This window comes from Peromyscus maniculatus, chromosome 3 (genome assembly GCF_049852395.1).
Source record: "Peromyscus maniculatus bairdii isolate BWxNUB_F1_BW_parent chromosome 3, HU_Pman_BW_mat_3.1, whole genome shotgun sequence".
NCBI lineage: Eukaryota > Metazoa > Chordata > Mammalia > Rodentia > Cricetidae > Peromyscus > Peromyscus maniculatus.
Window position 1 is genome coordinate 146,430,772 of NC_134854.1, and position 21,548 is coordinate 146,452,319.

Genomic DNA, 21,548 nt, shown 5'->3' on the forward strand with positions numbered 1-21,548 from the left:
AGTCTCTCAGATGCCTTGGTGCTGACATGGATAACACAAAGAAAGCCTTTGCAGCAGACAGCTGATGCTCCTGCATGGGGACAGCTTAAGAAATTGACTGAAGAAGGAGAAGCAGTAGTGGGCTGGCTAGGGAACCTTTGAGTGCTACAACTTTGTGCCTTGCTGTGCTGTCTGTGGTGACCGTACAGGTGACAGGGACCAATCATACTTACTGGACTTATATTCCCAGTCCTCCCATTAATAAAGGGATAAATTGGGGCAATATGGATATTCCTGTGGTGGTCAATGAATCAATCCTCTTGGCTACCCAGTCCTTATGACCACAGAGGACCTGCTAAGCCCAAGGAAGAGGGTAAGGAAATTATAAATTATACTGTTGGAGTGCAAGAAATTCCTATTTGTATGGGTAATGAAACTCACTGTCTAAATATAACTTTTCAAATTTGGCTATCTGTAGTTAAACATAATACTACCCAGGATTTTCTTAATAAATTTTATATGCTTCATGAATCTAGTTTTAGAAACAGGAGATTAATGTTACTAGTTCCATACATCTGTCATTTTGTGAGATGTTACCAACGAGGGGTCCTACTGGGTACATTGGCAGCAATGTAAATGTGAGAAACCTCGAGTGCTTGTTAATAATCTCCCACAGACACGTCATTGCTTGGGGCCCTCGTGGCTTCCCTGGAGGAAAATATTCTCACTCGGAATTAAGCTGGCAGCAGTATAGTTTGAATAGAACTATGGAAATTAGCTCCATTGTTAATGAACCTATCCAATGGCATGGAGTCGGGATGTCAGGTCCTATGTTACAGTTTGGCAATTCAGTTCATACTAGTTTGTGGAAATTAGCAAGTGTCTTACACCCTCTTAGTATGGAAAGGAAAGGAAAGTTAAGCATTAACGGTTGTAAGTACACTTTGTTCTTTAGATTAAAGCCACACATTATTTTATTTTATTTTACAATACCATTCAGTTCTACATAACAGTCACAGATTCCCTTGTTCTCCCCCTTTCTGCCCCCCTCCCCTTCCCCCCAGCCTACCTCCTATTTCCACCTTCTCCAGGGCAAAGCCTCCCCAGAGGACTAGATCGACCTGGTAGACTCAGTCCAGGCAGGTCCAGTCCTCTCCTCCCAGATTGAGCCAAGTGTCCCTGCATAAGTCCCAGGTTTCAAACAACTAACTCATGCAACGAGCCCAGGACCTGGTACCACTGCCTAGATGCCTCCCAAACAGATCAAGCCAATCAACTGTCTCACCTATTCAGAGGGCCTGATCCAGTTGGGGGCCCCTCAGCCTTTGGTTCATAGTTCATGTGTTTCCATTTGTTTGGCTATTTGTCCCTGTGCTTCATCCAACCTTGGTTTCAACAATTCTCACTCATATAAACCCTCCTCTTTCTCGCTAATTAGACTCCCGGCACTCCACCCGGGGCCTAGCCGTGGATGTCTGCATCCAGATTCCTCAGTCCTTGGATGGGGTTTCTGGCACAACTATTAGGGTGTTTGGCCATCCCATCACCAGAGTAGGTCAGTCCTGGCTGTCTCTCGACCATTGCCAGCAGTCTTTTGTGGGAGTATCTTTGTGGATTTCTGTGGGCCTCTTTAGCACTTTGTTTCTTCCTTTTCTCATGTGGTCTTCATTTACCATGGTCACCTATTCCTTGTTCTCCCTCTCTGTTCTTGATCCAGCTGGGATATCCCGCTCTCTTTCCCTCGACCTTCGCCCTTCATTGCTCCCACTCATGTCCAGGTTGTTCATGTAGATCTCAGCCATTTCTCCGTCATTGGGAGATCCTCGTGTCTTTCTTGGGTTCCTGTTTTCCAGGTAGCCTCACTGGTGATGTGCGTAGCAGTCCATTCATCCTTGTTCCACATCTAGTATCCTCCTATGAGTGAGTACATACCATATTTGTCTTTCTGAGTCTGGGTTACCTCACTCAGGATGATTTTTTCTAGATCCACCCATTTGCCTGCAAACCTCATGATGTCATTGTTTTTCTCTGCTGAGTAGTATTCCATTGTGTATATGTGCCACAATTTATTTATCCATTCTTCAGTTGAAGGGCATCTAGGTTGTTTCCAGGTTTTTAAAGCCACACTTTTGTAGCATGTTTACAATTACCTTATATATTATTGAAAGGGCCTATACAATGGCACCCTAATAACTATAGTATCACTTGTGAATGCTGTACTCTCTGTATTAAATCCAGTATATTATGGGATGTCACTTCTGAAAGCTTATATATTCTTAGAGCAAGGCCAATAGTCTGAATGCCAGTGAAGCTGTCGAGGCCATGGCAAGACTCATCTGTGCTGATTCTAGTTCAGAAACTTGCTGAAAGAATATTAAGAAGAACATGTCAGATGACTGGATTAATTATTGCTGTGGTTACGGGAATTATTGCATTGACTGTTATTGCTGCAACAGCTGGATTAGCCCTTCATGAAGAAATTCAAACTGCTGAATGTGTTAGTTTGACATCAGCATTCTGCAGAACTTTGGACTCAACAGTATAAAGTAGCTAGTGAGGTAGTTGACGAAATAGCTGACTTGAAAAGCTGTGTCACTTTCGGGAGAGAGAAACTTTGAAAGAACAAATCAAACTAAAATGTGATTGGAATATTACTTCTTATTGTATTAAGGTTTAATGAAAACAAGTACAACTGGGAAAGGTTAAAATGCATTTGTTGAGTCACCCTAATTCTTCTCAAGTGATTTATGATTTACAACAAGAAATTAAGTTGCCTGATGTATCTGGGATGGATATTATGGCAAGCCTTGCAGATACCATAGCTTCCTTTAACCCTGTGTTTTCTTATCCTCATGATTGTTATGCTTGTTTTTGCTGTGATAACTATACTGGCTTTGAAACATATTCTGGCTTATCCACATAAGAATATGGAACAACATGATAGAGAAAAGACTGTGTTCCATGTGACATGAACAATTATGTCAATAATAGCGGACGGGAGATACGTGTCCCACGGGACTAAGCTCCCTGGAGGTCCCTGACAGAGTGCCCGTGTTATGCCTCCTTCTCGAAGGAGACGTGCTTCACAGATCATGAGCTCCCTGGGCTATGTGTTCTGTATAACTGCTTTTCTGATAATGTTCTAATTAATCTATAAAACACAGCCAAAATTAATGAATGCTTGGGTTGTGAACTATGAAGGAAAGGGGAAGCTGGACATGGACCTTATTTAGATATAGCAGAATGAGCTATTCCTTAAAGACCTCAAGCCACTAGATAATAGAAAGTATAATAGTTCAGGCACTTCTAGGGAATGAACACTCATCCACTGGGAATCCTTTAGGAATCCCAACTAAAGTGATTTATGGCAGAAAACATTATCTCATAGGAGGCAGATGGTGAGCCCCTCTGTTGAGGAAGTTCAGCATGGAAAACTTAAGGACTACAGCAGAACCCCTTCCCCCTACAGGCATAAAAGTACAAGAGTCCATATTCCAGCAGGTAAAAAGATTTTATATTAGAAGAGATATATGGTAAAGAACTAAAGAAATACTTAGGGAGGATCTACAACATCCAAATTGGCTAAATGGGTCATGAGAACCAGAAAAGTAAAAATGAATTATAAACTAGCAAGCGGCTGAGATAAAGATGAAGGACACAGCTGCAAGAAGCCTACCCAAGTCTAGGGACCGTACTAAGTTTAAAAAACACAGACTGCTCTTTTGGGTATTAAAGTTCTTGTGGGTGAAGGGATATGTCTAGCACCGATTAATAACTGTGTTCTTGATGTTTTTTAAAGATGATGTAATTGAATTATTGCCAAGCTCTTGTTGTTCCTTGTATGACTTGATAGTTTTCTTTTCTGTATATAAACTACTGATTTGCAAAAGTAAAATTGCAGCAGATTCAAACCACTTCTGAGTGTGTTGTCTGTCTGTCATTCGCCGAATCCTTGCCTTCCTGACTACCCAAGCTCTCGTCCCCCTATGGTCGTGGTACCCCCGATGGGCCAGTCTGTGGCAACCGTGTGGCTGTATAATCCTCAATGTAATTGAAATAGCTTAAACAAAGGGGAAAAATCTAGAAGAAAAATTAGTAGAGTCATTGTATCTAGGGTAAACATTAGAATGAAATAGTTGTTTTCACTGTATCTAGAGTAAACATCAGAATGAATAGTTGCTTTCTGGAAGTACTTTGACCTTGAAGAAATCATTGTGGAAGACAGTTATGGTTTTCTGCTATCTGTAGACTTATTTTTTCTGAAGCAGCTTTACAGCCTTTGCATGACTTTGGTGATAAGACCATTCTGGCACACCTGGATATCTTGGATTGCTGGATGCTGCAAACAGTGCACAATAAGAACTAAAGTTGCAGAGGTGTGATGCTTTCCTTTCAGATTAGATCAAGGGCCTTGGAATTCGAAACTTGTTTTACCCCCAAAACAGCTTTAGCTAGAGTTTTTCTCTCCAGGTCCCGCCAAGCTCTGGCAGTCCTATAGCCCACTTATAAAATAAACATACAGCGCTTATATTATTTAAACTGCTTGGCCATTAGCTCAGGCCTACCACTGTCTAGCTCTTACTCTTATACTCAGCCCATTTTTGTTAATCTATATGTCACCACGTGTTCCATGGCTTTATCTGCTGCCTTAACATGATACTCCCTGGACGACAGGCTGGTGTCTCCTCCTCTCCGCCTTCCTGTTCTCTCAATTATCCTTTCTGCTTGTCCTGCCTATACTTCCTGTCCGGCTACTGGCCAATCAGTGTATTATTTATCAATCAATCATCCACAGCAAACAGCTTTTGTGTAACACTCGATAAAGAAGCCTCTGCACAGCTGTTAGGGGGTCAATTTGTAGAAACTCTTCCTCCCTGCTGCCAGAGACCCTAAAATTCATCTTGGAGTGACCCTTTCTTTGATCATCCTGTGCCACACAGAACCCCTGACAACTTTATCCTTAACCAGTTTAATATATGGAGACAATACATTTTAGGTAATTTTCTCATCCCCAGAATGGTAACTAAAATTATTTGAGTCAAAGACCTGAGCAGTGAGTATACACATAAGTTTATATAAGTGAACATTTTGTTGAATATCTAGATTTTGCTTAATCTCCCAATTCTCAGTTCACTTTACATCCCATCACAAGAATGAATAATAGATATGATAAAGGGGATAAGCTCGCTGTTACTCTTCTACATTTGCATTCTTATACCTGCCCAGGAATGGTACAACCCACAATGGGATGGACCTTTCTACATCAATAATTAATCAAGAAAATGCCCCTACAGGTTTGCCTACATCTTTAAGGGAATTTTTTTTATTTCCTCTTTAATGGAGTTTTTCATTTCCTCTTTAAGGGAAATTTTTATTTCCTCTTTAAGGGAGTTTTTCATTTCCTCTTTAAGGAAAGTTTTTATTTCCTCTTTAAGGTAGTTTTTCATTTCCTCTTTAAGGAAAGTTTTTATTTCCTCTTTAAGGGAATGTTTTATTTCTTCTTTAAGGGTCTCTATCATCTTCTTAAAGTCATTTTTAGGATTGATTTCTTCTGTTTCTTCTGTCTTGGTATGTTCAGGTCTTGCAGGTGTAGAATCACTAGATTCTGATGTTGTCATATAGGTCTTTATGTTGTTGCCTGTATTTTTGCACTGGCGTCTACTTATCTCTTCCTCTGCTCGGTGCAGGCAGTGTCTGTGTCTGAAGGTGCCTCTCTTGTTCTAATTTTTAGTCTTGGTTCACTAGGAGTTCTTGGTTAAATTGGTGCTGTTGGGCTCTGTTTCTTTGGGAGCAGCTTAGTCAAATCAAATCAGTGTTAGTGGGTTCTGTCTCAGGGAGCAGCTGTTCCCAGTTCGTACAGGGTGTGCTTATGGTTTTTAGTGGTTGTTAGGTTCGTATGTATAGGGTTAGGTTTTTTTGTTTTTGTTTTTAGTTTTTTTTTTTGGTGGGGGAGCAGGTAAAGGTAGCCGTCTGGTTGATGGGTAGGGCCTAGGGGCTAGAGACTCTTGAATACGTATAATGTGGACCAGTCCAGCCAAACGTAGTTGTTCCCTGTCTCTACAGCTAGGTCAGATAACCACATGCTTCTGATAAATGCCCCCATTGCCCAAATTCCCTCCTGACCTTTGACTAGTCAGGGTCCTGACCACCTGTGCCCAATTTCAGCTTGAAACAGCTATAGAAGAGCATCATCCCTGCCCCCCCCCCAAAAAAAAACAGGCTAAAGGGCTAAGTCCAAGAAAAGCCCCTGGCATAGGGGACAAATTGGCTACCTAATGCCCATTGATATACCAGGAAACTGGACCCAATATTGTCAATTGATATTTATTAACTAAAATGGCTCTGCAGTAGGATAAGACACTTGACCTTCTTTCTGCAGAACCAAAGAGGTATTGTATGGCCTTATTTCTATGTAAATCATTCAAGATTATAATCTGGCTGTACTTAGAGATCAGAACTACAACTTTAAAAATGATAATAGAGCTTTAAATTGGTAATAGATTCAGATATCACTGCCCATGGCTTAAAAAAAATGTCTCTCCTTACTCAGGGTCTATTTGGGCCTAGGCCTTACATTCCTAGGTAAATTTATCCTTGGTAAATTTATCTATTCAGATTAACAAAAGCTAACTTAGAGATTTAAACCTCTAGAAATTTTAAATAAATGATGACATATGTTTGATAAACAAGATGTATATCCCATGATGGAGTTTCTGGTTCCCCAAGAGAATCCTTTTCTCAAAGGAAACCTTTTCTCAGAGTTGGGCCACACCCTGACTCACAAGCCCCCTTTGTCTGGTTCCCATTTGGCCCTGGGAACTTTCCCTTGTCACTCTTCTTTGCCTTCTTGGGAGACAGTAAATCCTAGCCTTATGGAGGCTGCTAAGATATGGGAGACTTAGGGAATACTAGCTGATAGTCAGCCATTCATACCTAATAGACAGGTAGTCCTCAAATTCTCAGAGATCTGCAGAATATGGCATTTTAAATGTTGATCAAAAAGCTTATTATATCAGACAGAGACTCCCAGATCCTTACAGTGACCCAAGGTCTCTGAAGAAGATTATGAGGCATCATGATGTCTCCACCTGGATGATGGCAATGCTGACCTCTGGGCAAGATGCCCCAATGTGACACCTGCCACCAGGACCTGGCCCAGACTGTGGACAAACAGCAGGACATTGGAGAATTGACTGCACCCCTTTTGCCTAGACAAAATAAGATCGGCCTGCCCTATGTCCCTCTTCCATGGGAAAAACTCCCACCTTATGGATCTGGGGACTAAAGATTGATGCTGTTCTGATACTTCTACCTCAATGATGTAGAGACCTGGGTATGGACTGGTCCCTGGAGACCTGAGTATGGACTGGTCCCTGTCATTTTTAACAGATACAAAAGCTACTTGATCTGCACTCAGATATGATTTAATCCCTCTCAGATCTCTGATTCCATTTGATGACCAGGCTTTGCCTTGGCTGCCTTCTCAGTTCCCTATGTAAATTCACAGGTCCCCCTCTCCTAGGGCTACTATTAGATCTAGACATAATTTACCTTGTTACCAGATCAAATAAACTCACAGAACAGATTTCAGTGTAACTTTTTACTATTGACTGCTCTCAGTATATCCTGGTTTGTTTATATGTAGATAGGAAAGCTGTCTCACTTCTACTGACTCTGATGATGTTTAGGGAAACCTTCCTCCTCCTTTACTCACTCAACCACTTCCATTCAGTAAATATCTTCTGGTTATAGATTTTAAAACATGTTTCATTGGGCTTAAGCCCAGGAAATGTTCATACCTTTTAATCCAAAGCCATAAGCCTTTTGATAAATCTATTGCAGCTGTCTGACAGACACCTGCAGGTTCCTGGGGAAAGTTCTGCGACTATATCAAGAAATCTGATCTGATGAAAACGTAACAGTTTCCAGAGCCCATTTTGACCCCACCCATTTTCAAGCATATTTTGCAGTTTCCCTCCTCCTGCCTGGGCCAAGGCTGACCTGTAGCTAGAGTTTTCCTTCCTGGCCCACAGTCAGGACAAATCTCTCTCACTCGCCAGTCCCACAGCTGCTCAGACCTAACCAAGTAAAAACGGAGACTTATATTGCTTACAAACTGTATGACCATGGCAGGCTTCTTGCTAACTGTTCTTATCTCTTAAATTAACCCATTTCTATGAATCTATACCTTGCCACGTGGCTCGTGGCTTACCGGCATCTTCACATGCGACTTGTCATAGTGGCAGCTGGCAGTGTGTCTGACTCAGCCTTCCACTTCCCAGAATTCTTCTCCTCCTTGTCCCGCCTATACTTCCTCCTGCCTAACTACTGGCCAATCAGTGTTTTATTTACTAACCAATCAGAGCAACACATTTGCCATACAGAACATCCCACAGCACTGACCCATAGAGGGTCCTCCCGATATGCCAGCCCTTGCACCAGCTCCAAGAAAGCCAAACACCAACTGAGGATGCCAACTGGGATGGATGCACCCCCACCTCCAGAGAAACAGCAGATGTGATAGCTCCTATACTCCTGATTTGTTGTACCATTCCTCCAAGCTCCTGGAACATCACTGCTGCAACCCACCTTCTCATCTCCCTCAAGGAACAGACAGATCTCCACAATGAGAGCTAACTGAATGCTTCTTCACTCATGCCTCCAGCCATGCGTGACTCCCGGCTTCACCCTGCAGTTAGCAGGAAGCAGTCTTGAGAATTTGGTGCCCTCATCCCGCCCCCCACTTGCTATCAATAACTCATCTTTTTATAATAGTCAAAATGGAGGAATGCTAGCATTCTGACCCCACCCTTGGGGCCACCCTGTGTCCCGATGTAAAAGCCTCCTTTAAGGAAAAACCCCTCCCTCCTCTCTTCCATGCCCTTCCCCCTTCCCCACCATGAGGTGTACACACCTCTGGTTTCCTTCCCTTCTCTCTTTCTTTCTCCTTCTTTCTCTATCTTTCTATCTCTCTAGTATAATAAACTCTCTCCACATGGACGCAGTGCCTGGGGTGTGAGTGACATGCCACAGCCCTCCACATCTGCATGGCATGTTTCCCTCAACCATGGGACACCTTGGCCCAGCCAGCCAGGGCCTCCTGCGAGCCACATCATTACGGTGGTTTTCTGTGATGGTCTGTGTCTGCTGCAAAGGGAAGCTTCCTTGATGAGGGATGAGAGTTAAGCTTCCCAAGCAAAGATGGCTCACAAACCTGTTCCATGCTTGTCTAAATGTTCCAGGCTGCATCTTCTTTCCTTCTATACTGATGATTTAAGACCCTGAACCTCTAGGTGGCCATAGTCTGGCAGATCTGGACAGTGAACAACACTCTGGGTCTTGGTTTTACTGAAGACTTGTCTGAGGGTCTCTGAACACAAATTAACTTCCTGATCATCAAGTCCACAGGATTCTTGAAGTTTCTTTTTTTAATATCTACATTTTTGAAAAATATGGTTTTTATTGTGAATTAAAATATGACTACATCTTTCTCCCTCTTCCCATTATCCCTTCCACGTATTTTAATAGTATTCTGTTGAATGACCATCCTAGATTTTATGGGAAAAAAATCTTTTCTTTGATACACACTTGTTATAAATTTTTCACTGCTGTAAAAAAAAGTACATATTTATATTTTAACATATGCCTACTTGTTTCCTGAAAGTCTATACTTACGACAGATTCTTAAATATCTTTGGCTTGCACATGTAATAGTAAACACCTGGGGACATAATCTGTGGTCAACATTTTGTACTCATTTTTATCATGAGTGAGAAAAAAAAGGCTGAGCTTTTCAGAAGTGACTGGATGTGTTATTCCTGTGTTTTGCAAGCCTCAGCTGCTTTGGAAAAGGGGAAGAACATTATCCTTAAAATATCCTTTAAAGAAAATCTCTTTGTGAAAACACTCATCTCTATGCTGACAAAATATAAGGAAAAAAACTTAAGAATATGCATGAAGTTTATCTACCACTTTAGGAATTCAGTATAAGATTAAACATGCTTGTGACCTAACATATTGTCCCTTTCACTATAGAAAATATTATTTCCATAAGCAGGGCTTATTCCTCCAGAGCAGCCTTCTCGGGACCACACTGCTAAAGCCCGATGAGAAGGAAGTTGCACTTGCCCTTCAGGAGCCACATCCTCACCCCTCAAGCACTGGCAGCACAGTGGTCTCTGAACTCTGCCCAGTTATCTTTGCCCATTGTTACTGGGTCTTTGAGGATCCCAATATTGCTGGGTGTGTGGATTGTCCCTTCTTCCCGACTTCTTCATTCTAACCATGTGTTCTTCATGCCAGAAATCCATTGTGCAATTAGCCTCATCCAAGTTCCAAGCATCTTTATACACAGTTTTCTAGCGCTGACCTGGCCTGTTGAAACGGAAATGAAAATGGTGGTGCAATCAAACTGGCATGCTTCCAAAGCTCACTGTTCCACATAGCCCAGTGTTCAGGAAGACGTTCAACCTACTTTACCCTCGATGTTCCTATCTGCAGGAAGCACTTGATTAGCAACCTAACAGGGGGCCAGCAAGATTAAAAGAGGGCTCAAAAACACATGCCACAAACCCTGAGAGAAGAAGGGGTCCTCTGCGAGGACCAGTAGACAGGTTGACCTGAGTCCCACAAGAACCTTAGCTTCTTTCCTGCCCTCCTGTTTTTTATATGTGAGATGTAATCTTGGTTCCTGGGGCTATGATTTTTTGTTATTATTGTTGTTGTTTGTTTGTTTAGACAGGGTTTCTCTGTTTAACAATCCTGGCTGTCCTGGAACTCCCTTTGTAGACCAGGCTGGCCTTGAACTCACAGAAATCCGCCTGCCTCTGCCTCCCAGTACTGGGATTAAAAAATGTGTACCACCACCACCCTGCAGTCTGTTTTCTTATGCATTCAAACTCTGGTGTTTTGTTGTTGTTGTTGTTGTTGTTGCTAGGAGGGGAGGGATGGAAGTGTCCTGAAGTATTTATTTCACAGTTCAACAGGCTGATGGGTGACCCTCCCATGGGGCTGTCTCAGGGCCACCTTCCTGTTTCCCTGGCCTTTCTCTCTTCCCTAGGCTTCTTCCTACCTTCTCCCAGTCAAGCTGCTGAAGGCTGCAGACAAGAAAACTAAGGAAGCCACCACACTTGCACTTCAGCAACTATAGGCAGGAAGTAGTGGGTACAGGAGGTAGTGGGTGCGGGAGGTAGCGGTGCGGGAGGTAGTGAGTGCGGGAGGTACTGGGTGCGGGAGGTACTGGGTGCGAGAGATGGTGGGTGAGGGAGGTAGAGGGTGCGGGAGGTAGTGGTGCAGGAGGTACTGGGTGCAGAGGTGCTGCTCTGGCTTCAGCTGGGAGGCTCATCCCCTGCTGCCTGACCTCCACAGGCAGGAGGCTATGCATCCCCACAGTCAGGCTCCCGCTTGATTATGGCTGCTTTCCCACAGCCTCCTTGGGCAGCCAGGGTCACCTTGCTCCTACCTGGAAATGCTGCCCCTTGCAGAAGTTGACTTATTCTTAAAATTTTAAAGAAAAAGTCTTATGCTTTGTAATAGGTTTTCTGTATCCCAGTAATAGGTGTCTCCACTGACACAGTAAGCCAGATCAAGCCGAACTGAAAGAGTAGAACAGGTTTACGTGAGCAAAGCAACTCCCAGGTGGGTTTTCCAGTTCCAGAGATTAGGGCCAGAGAAGCCACACTCCGGAAACTAAAGCAGGGAGATTACATAGCCTGTAGCCGGGGTTGGTGATGTGTCCACCACAAGCTGGGTTTATGATATGGTCAAAAGCTGGAATGCTTAGGTGGGGACTAGGGCAGCTGGAAACAGGGGAGGAAGTTGCCATAGTCACTAGGGATGTGGAGCTGGGCTCTTTGGCGCCTTTTTGTTGTTGGAAATTCTCTGAGAGGGCGGGTTTGGAGAGAGAGAGAGAGAGAGAGAGAGAGAGAGAGAGAGAGAGAGAGAGAGAGAGAGAGAGAGAGAGAATGGGGCTTTCCACATCATGCAAGGGGAGAGCTGGAGGTTCCAACCAAACACTTTGCAATTTTTAGAACTGTTTTCCAGACTTAATTGCTTTTAAGGAGTAAGATGATCTCTGAAATGTCTCTTCCCCTCCTGCATTCTCTGTCCACACTGGTAATCTGCCTTCTTGAACAATTACAGCACCATCACGCTTTACTAAACCAAGATATGTGCCGTCTACTATGACGCTGCATTATTACTGCAGCTGGGTTCCTCTGTCCACATCTCATTTTGTTTTTAAAACTCAAAGCTACCCTCTATGATAGGCTCTAAACGGGTCCCTTGTCTACTCAGCTCACTGTGTCCACATTCTTCCGCCATTCTGTAATTCTTTCCCTATTTACTGGATCTCCTTTTTTGATGACATATTTTTATATCCAGCTCTTTTCTTCTTTTGATTTAAATCTTCAGTTCCTAAATTAAAAAAAGATTGAGCTGGGCCATGAGCATATACTTGTAATCCCAGTGCTCAGGGAGCTGGGGCAAGAGGGTGGTGAGTTTGAGACCAGGCTGGGCTGCATAGCAAGAACCTGCCACAAATAAACAAACTGAAAATTGAACGTTTGCTGTGTGCAGGTTGGACCATGGAGTAACCTCGTCGTTAAAGTCAACGTGTAGCTCCAAAAACTGTTTGGAAACGCGTTGAAAGTCCATCACTTTAGAGGAGTCTCATGATAATTTGTAATGTCCGTAGTTTAAACATATCTGAGTTGTTTATTGTTGTTGTTGTTGTTTGTTACTGTTATTATATCATTTATTTGTTCCTGGAATTGTTTAAAATGGGGTTCTATACCATTACTGAACTAGAATTTGTTTTGAATTCTGAGGAATATAGCAATATATTATGATATTATTTATGATCATCCAAGTTCCAAATAAGACATTCAACCCTTTGGTGGCAGAGGTCCTACATTTTACATTTCTCACAGTTGCTGGCATGAATTAACTAAACCATATTTACTCATCTGAAGAATGAATAGATGAATATATCCGTAAAGAAAATTTTGTTGTCTTCATACATATTTGGACATTATTTTAGAGCAAGATATATATATATATCTGTGTGTGTGTGTGTATGTGTGTGTGTGTATGTATGTATATATATATATATTACCTTTAAAATGAAAATTTGGAAATTAACATATTTCTTTTATTAATTAAAAATTTATTTAGAACTTAGTATTAATTATCAGCCTAAAAACCTATTGCTGTACTGAATGAGTGTTAGTTTTATATAAATTTTATTTTGATAACTTTATAAAACTTTTGGGGTTTATTTGTCTTTACATCCTGTGTGGTTCTCCTTAGGGACTTTCATGGTAAAGTCTTACCTTCCTCCATACCTATATCCTTTTTAAAAATTACATGCCTTTTTGCCTAACTTCTGAGGGTTTCATGGATTTTTAACTATTTATTTAATAAATAAATATCTGTCAAATTATTAATATATATAGAACTTACACATTAGTATTTGTGAACTATTTATATTTTGGCTTCAGAATTGGTATATTAGATTTTTCCTGTAATATTTTATAATTCAGATAGTTTTATATTTATATCAAATTGCCATGTCAGCATAAACACATAAAAAGTAATATTTGAACTATATTTAAAACAACATATCAATTACATTTTAAGTATACTTAAATATTAATATAATTTAATGTTTTAAATAAATAAATTCAGTTTTAAGTGAGTTTCGATACTTGAAAGAAATTCCACTTAAAATGATTAATAGTATGTTTTCATAGAGATGAAATAATATGTTCATACCTATAACCCCAGCATTCTGGATTTGGAGGCAGGAGGGTCAGGAATTCAAGGTCATCCACCCTTGACTCTATAGACCGTTCAAGGCCAGCCTGGACTATATGCCCCATCTCAAAGAAAACACAAAAGCAAGGCTGGGGTGGTGGCTCAGCACATAAGAGTGCTTACTGCACAAGCGTGTGGACCTGAGTTCACATCCCCAGCACCCACTACATGACCACTGCACCCATGAGCTCCCTGAAGCTATGGCAACCTGCAGAAGGTCAGTCAACAAGATCAATCAACATTCCAATAGACAGCACTTATTAGACTCAGTGGGTTACAGAGAGAGAAAGAGACAGAGATAGAACTAGAGACAGAGAGAGTGAGTGTGGCGCGTTCCTCGGCCAGCGAGGAAGAACGACCACCACTCGAGGATTCTTCTCAGATCACACTTTATTGGAGCGCCTCTTGATTAAGGGAGAGCGGGAGGTGAGGGTCCCTGAGGACTAAACTGCAGCTGCTTATATCGGGAATCAGGCAAACGTGCCATACTGTGATTGGGTCCCGCCAGAATGCAAGGACGGGGAGCCACGGGATAGGCTGAGGACATAAGGTCGATTACCATACCCGGGGAATGCGCAGGTCACAGGACACATAGTCCCGAGAGCATAGCCATATATGGAGTTGTTTACAACTAGGCTGTCAGGAAGTCAGCGCCATCTTAGAATGGCGGCTCCTTACAAGTGAGAGAGAAGAGAGGAAGGAAGGAAAGGAGAAAAGGGGGAGGATGTGAAGAGGGAGGGGCTCTGTTGGGGGTTCTTTGCAGCATTGGTAGGGGGAGTTAGGAGTGGATATGATCCCGATACATTGTTTACTTTTGTCAAAGGATAAATAAAGAGAAGTTTTAAGAAACAATGATTCTCCTTGTCTTAAATTTCTAATTTGGAACAAGTTAACGGTTAACATTGCTGTAAGACACATCCTACTTCCGGGAAACACCGACGACTTTCAGTTTACTCAAAGCTTCCTCTTTGCTCAGACTCTCACTGTCTCTAATCCTGGAAACTGCAGGGATTAGTTAAGAGTTCAACAACTTGTCCTCTACACCACTCCTGTTAGAATAGTTCTGAAGCCAGCAAAGAGGAGTCACATCTAAAACAAATATTGATGAATTAGAAAACGAGAAATAGTCATTTCTCATCAAGACTGCAGTATAATTGGAGTTAGTAAGAATGACAAACTGCTGAACAATGATGGGGAAGTTGTGTGATGGAGAGCTCTGTGCTGTGGGATGTTCTCTATGTCCTGTGGGAGCCCTTCTTGGGTTCTTTGTGGCGTTACCCAGCAGGTCCGCATAGAGGATGATTAGGACCATGGGCCTGAGTGCAGGTGTCTGAGATGGTCTGCACTTGGCTGTGCTGGGGGATGGTCTGTATGTCAAGTTGTTCTGATTGATCAATAAATAAAACCTGATCGGCTGTGGCTAGGCAGGAAGGATAGGCGGGACTAAGAGAGAGGAGAAATAAAAGGACAGGAAGGCAGAAGGACTGACTGCCAGATGCCGCCATGACCAGCAGCATGTGAAGATGCCGGTGGGCCACCAGCCACGTGGCAAGGTATAGATTTATGGAAATGGACTAATTTAAGCTATAAGCACAGTTAGCAAGAAGCCTGCCACGGCCATACAGTTTGTAAGCGATATAAGTCTCTGTGTTTACTTGGTTGGGTCTGAGCGGCTGTGGGACTGGCGGGTGACAAAGATTTGTCCTGACTGCGGGCAAGGCGGAAAACTCTAGCAACAGCTCTGCTCCTCTCTTTCTTGGGTAGTGATCAATACTGGGCAAAACAACACAAATAAGCAGATAGAAACCACACTAAATAATGAACCGGGTCCCTGCCTGTGCCTTCAGCCTACAATTCTGCTCTCATCTCCATTGTCACTACTATGTCATTTACACATAGTTCTTGGGAAGTGTATTTAAAAATCAATAGCAGAACTCTTCTTACCAAATTCACAAATCCTAAAGATTTTTCTGTCTTGATTTTACTCAATATATCAAAATCATCCAACACATTGACTATTGTCTTTCTTTTGTTTCTGTTTACTTTCTTGAATTTGGGCCTGGATCCTTCTGGATCTTATATATCTGGCTATTCTCTCCCAGAAGAGTGTCTGTAAACTCCAGTGATGCCTTATAGGCTCTTGGGGATATGGTCATGGATGCCTACAGTATGCTTACACTAAGTATGTCTCCATCCTGACAGGCAGACTTATGGCTCTCTGAACCCTAGCCAGGTCTATGTCACACAGGAAACTCCTTTGAACTGGGAAGTGTCTCTGTGATGACTAGCAACCCTTTCTAAGAAAACCCTGATGAGGAGGAGGGCTGAGTTCAAAAGTCCAGGTATGCTGATCAAGCTTGACACAAAGGAAGGCAGCATAGTAAAATATGCAAAATGCCAGAAGCAGAGTATTGGTTACATATTGTAGAGAGACAAGGCAGGTGCCTCCACAGTAGGGGAATTGCTGGGATACTCTCACTCAACAGATGGGCAGGAGCAAAAGAGAAAAACTTGCTTTTTGATTCCTGTAAGATGACTCAGACTTCCAACTCTCACATGACCAATTTTCTCATTTTGTTTTTTGAGATGGGGTCTCTCTATGTAACTTCAACCCATCCCAGAACTCACTACTTAGACCAGGCTGGCCTTGAACTCACAGAGATCTTCTTGCCTCTGCCTCCTGAGTGCTGAGATTAACGTCATACACCACCACACCTGGCTATCACATACCCAATTTAAACTCTATTTCTTTTTCATTTCCAGTTTGACCCCACTCTAAGGTTCCTGATCATAGTTAAAAACAACTCAGTTGTTCATTCTAAATTCTTGACTTCTCTTCACCAATAATGATGAATGACCATTAATTGGTGCCTTTTATACTACCAAGATATATTTTAAATTATCTACATATTCTGTTTTTATATTTCAAGTACATATAATTGAATCAGTTATAATTTGGGGGTGCAACATATTAGTCATTATTGACACATGCATATATTTTATTTATTTATTAAATAATTCATTTCCTATAACAAACATTGATGAAGCTATCTTTTAAGTATATCCCCTCATCTCTACCATATTTCATTTGTCACTAAACTCTATATATGAGTGGCTAATTGGTGGTAATATGTCTACATTTGAACATTTGCACTTTCCCACACTGCAGCCACAGTCACTATTGAAAGAACTTTGAGCATATCATATCATGTTTATTTTCAGTATCTTCATTGTGACCTTATGTTCTTAATTTATTCATTTTTATTTTATGTGCATTGGTGTTTTGCCATGGGTGTCAGATCCCCTGGAACTGGAATTACAGACAGTTATGAGGTGCCATGTGAGTGCTAGAAATTGAACTCGGGTCCTCTGGAAGAGCAGTTAGTGCTGTTAACCACTGAACCATCTTTCCAGCTCTATATTTTATTTTTTTATCTGCAAATAATTGTTAGAAAGTAAGGTCTCCTATCTTGAAGCAGGCATTGATAATGGAGAGATAATCAAGCCAGCAAATGAAATCCAAGCAAATCATATGGTAGAACAATTCCTGGAACTGGTACTTGACAAAAACTTTGTCATGAGTCACATGGACAAAGCAGAAGTCTAATTACTAGAATCAGGCAAAAACCATCAGTGAGTTTGGGAATCAAAGCCAATTCTCTTTCAGGAAGCAGACGATAACCAACAATTTATATGTAAAAAGCATATGTTACATAGGTCAACATCCACACTTACAGATTCTAGGTAAATAGCTGAATTTGCAAATGCACAGCCTAAATTTATCAAAATGCTAGAACAGGGAAATAACCTGAGATAAAAAGTCAATATTGAATTAACTATGGCTGAAGACATTGCTGAGGGTTGTTTTCTATGAGGAAATTAGATACAGGGATGAAAAAAATTTCAAAAATGATCAAGAAATAAGAGTTGACAAAGTTGAAACAAAGACACTCTAACATTCTACCACACAGCATAACCAGGTCTACACAAGCATTCTCCCTGGACTGCAACAGAACAGAACAATGGAGAGCTCCAGGGACTGTTCATCTAGGAATCGATCGAGCCTGAAAGAGAAAAGAGAAGAGAGAAATCACTGAGCTGGAGAGGGAACAATCCCATCACTCGAGAACCTGAGGTACAGGCACCCCGAGTCTGTTTGACTTTTAAAAATTATATCAGCCTCTATTAAATTTCTCTGATGAATTTCTGACTTGCTTGTGATTTCTTGAAGCTCACTGAGCTTTGCATAAGCAGTTAGTTTTGAATTGTCAGGCTGATCATTTATCCTCAAAGCTTTTGTGTTGGTCACTGTCATCTTATTCTGTTTTCTTAGGGACATTCTGGGTTTTGGTTTTTGTTTTTTGGTTTGGGGGTTCTTGGGTTTTGTTTTGTTTTTTGATGTTCTTGATCTTTGTGGTCATACAAGGACATTTGAACATGAAATGTGTAAGTATATATTCTATTCTGCACAGCTTGGCTTTTTCTGTAACCATACTTCTACAGAAAGCCTGTCTCAAAACCAAAGCAGACTGTGACCACTACATTCAGCAGAGCACTATGGCAGGCCGTAGCTCAGGACATTCCAGCTGACATATTTGTATAGAGTTGCTGGGAGCCTCACCTGCATTCTTTATTTGTAATTGACCCCTGGTAGGCCTACCCATATTTGTAATATTTTCTGACAAATAGGAACAAGTCAGCTAAGAAGTACTTCAGAATGCTGTGAGAGCCACTATAGAAATGATGGATTGAGGGACATCTCTAGATAGCTACACATGGCTTGTGGAATGATTCAAACAGAATCATTCATCTTGCTAGCTGAAGGAGCATCAAAGCTTACATCCAAAGTTTAGAGATATTTATGGTGGTGGCTTGCCTCTGTTTAGATTCAGGGCAGATTTCTGTTGATCTAGGAGACGCCAGAGCACTCCTACCCTGCCATTCTGCTGAAGTCACTCTTCTCTGATTATTTCTTTCTTCCTTTTCATTGAATTTAAATTTTTTGACTTTTTTCATATATTTACAAATGGCATATGTACATGGGCTCATGTGTGTGTAGGTGTACATGTACATGGGTTCATAGTCATGTGGACACCTGAGACTGATGCTGGGTGTCTTCCTCAATCACTCTCCACCTTAGGGCAGTCTCTTGACCTCGCTGCTTTGACTAGTCTGGATAACAGCTTACCTGGGGGTTTAACTGTGTCTGCTTACTGTGCTCTGATGACAGGTAGGGAGTTAATGTGTCAAGAAAAAGAAAACGTTACCAAACATTCAGTAAAATTTATCCTGTGCTGACTCAACTTCAACAATACTAGTTCAGATGGATAAAGTTTGTTACATGGTTTGGCCAGTGTTCAAGGCAAGTGAGACACTTTGGTTTGGCCATTTGAGGCCAATTTTGACAGTGGTAATAATGAGAAAAAGCCTTACTAGGCATGCATTGAGTGTTCAGAACCTGTTTCTCAACCAAGTACCTCACTATGTCAGCCGTAGACCCAAGGATAAGTGAGCTACCTCTGAATTTGAAAGGCTCTGTTGGAAGATATTGTTGACAAGAATCTCTGTGGTTGACTTATGTCTTACAGCTGTTCCTGTGTTTTTTCAGATTAACATATAGACAGTATGAGGTATCCTAGATAACACAAGCCCATCTTTCCATGGCTAGTAAAGAAGCAAGGATCCATTGTTACCCTTTACCATTTGGACTAGTTGTATGCTTGTTACATTAAAAATAACACATTACTAAGCCTTTGAAGACTACCTGAAAGGGCCACTGGGTGCTAGTGAGTAGCTGTGATTTCAGTGGAACAAAGGTTCCTGTACTAATGATAATGCTGCTAACTTCTAGGGCTGTGGGAAACTCTACTGATATGACTAAATACTATTCATTGGCCCAGAATCCTTGGGTTGACATAAATTGACAAGTCCCTGGTGGATTGCCAACTGTGAGAAATCCTGATATGAACAGTGTGAAACGGGGTATGGTTTCAGCAGAATAGACAAGCAGAGGAGGCAATAATGAAAGCTATATAAACTGCTTGTGGACATGTAGCTTGGGCCATTCTTTGGAGGTGAATGTCCTCATTATAAGGAGGCAGTGTATTTGACCAAGGTGAGTGCATGGCTGTGGAGATCATGGCAGAAAGCTGAAAGGAAACTAGGTCAGTATGAGACCAAAGAAGATTGCTTCTCCCAGGAGTCAAGGTACTGACTGATGTGAGGAGGGGACCCTCATGGACACCCATAATCTCCATTAATTTTAATAAATTCTATCAGATTTCCCTCTAAATATAGCAACATAAGGTGTATGCTTTATCAGTGAATAAGAAGTATGCCCAGGAAATTAAATAAATAGGATTACAAAATGTAGTAGAATTCTAATATCAAAGGAAGGGGGAGATGTTTTGTATCCAACATGTATGTTAGGAGAGAGTGTCTGTGGGTGACAGCTTTAGTGTCTGGGTAAAGTCATCTCTGACACGGAAGGAGAAGCGTTTTCAAGGATAATGCCTTTGGCTAGGGTAATGTTGCATAAGGAATTGTCATCACCCAGTAGTGACATCTATACCACTGTGATGCCATCTAGAATATGGGATTAAGGTACCACTTTCAAGGGGGAACCAACTTAAACTGATATGGGGCTCTAAATAATAAGCCAACAAAAGCCTCAAACCAGTTGTAATTGTCACCAGAATGGGGTACAGGTATAACTGAATGTTTGGAATAGTTTGTATTCAAATTGGATGCACATCAATGTTCTGGAGAGCAATCTGTGGTCAATCGGTCTCAGAGGAGTGTGGCCTCTGTGTGGTCATCAGCTCTTTTGGGATCAGATATAAGATTGAAAATGTGTCAAGAGCATGGTAAGGCCTAAGACAAGATGGAAAGTGTTCTAGAGACTTATTTGTTATACTGGAATTTGAAAAGGAGTGGGAAGAGATGGATCCAGTTCAACCACTGTGTAGAAACTATCATGAGATAGGAAAGTTCTACTGAATCCATCTTCTAAAGTTCCAGCCTGGGCTAGTCTTAGTAAAATGTGTGACTTGGGTTACTTCCAGTGCCATAGTTCAGCAGGGAATGGATGTCCTGGCAAGGCTTTTTGTTTTTTTCTAGAAGTGAGACTTCTAGAAGATTTTACCATGAAGACAGCTTTTAGGCAGTGGCTCAGTGATTTACAGTAGTGGAGAAGTTAGGATAGACCTAACATCTATAACTGACCAGCGTCTCCAGTGCCAATAATGACGGTCTTGAGGGTTGCAAAGCATGCAACTTCTTTGGTCTGGTCCTTTACTGGGGACATTTTGGGGGAAGGTAGAAGTCAACAGCTTCTACTAATTTAAATTTGTCAACAAAATTAATGAATGTAAAGCTGGGCATGGTGGCATGTGCCTGCAATCCCAGCACTGGAGAAGCTGAGGCAGGAATACTGCCTCAAGTTTAAGGTCAGCCTGGGATACCTAGTGAGTCCCAGGCCAGTCTGAGTGCTGCACTGCAAGTCCTTGACTCTTTCTTTACAGAGCCATTGCTACTCATGACCAATCTATTGGTGTGGAAGTGCAAAGGCCGCCTGTTGTACTACATTCTCATGATCACCCAACAGACATGTTCTGTTCTGGAAATAACGTCAAAAGTGCAAATACGACAAAACACCATGATTTGTGTGTTTTCGTGTTTTCACATAGTTAACTATGTCACCATTACTATTTCTTGTATGTGTTTAATATATTAGTCAAAAACAAAAGTTAAGG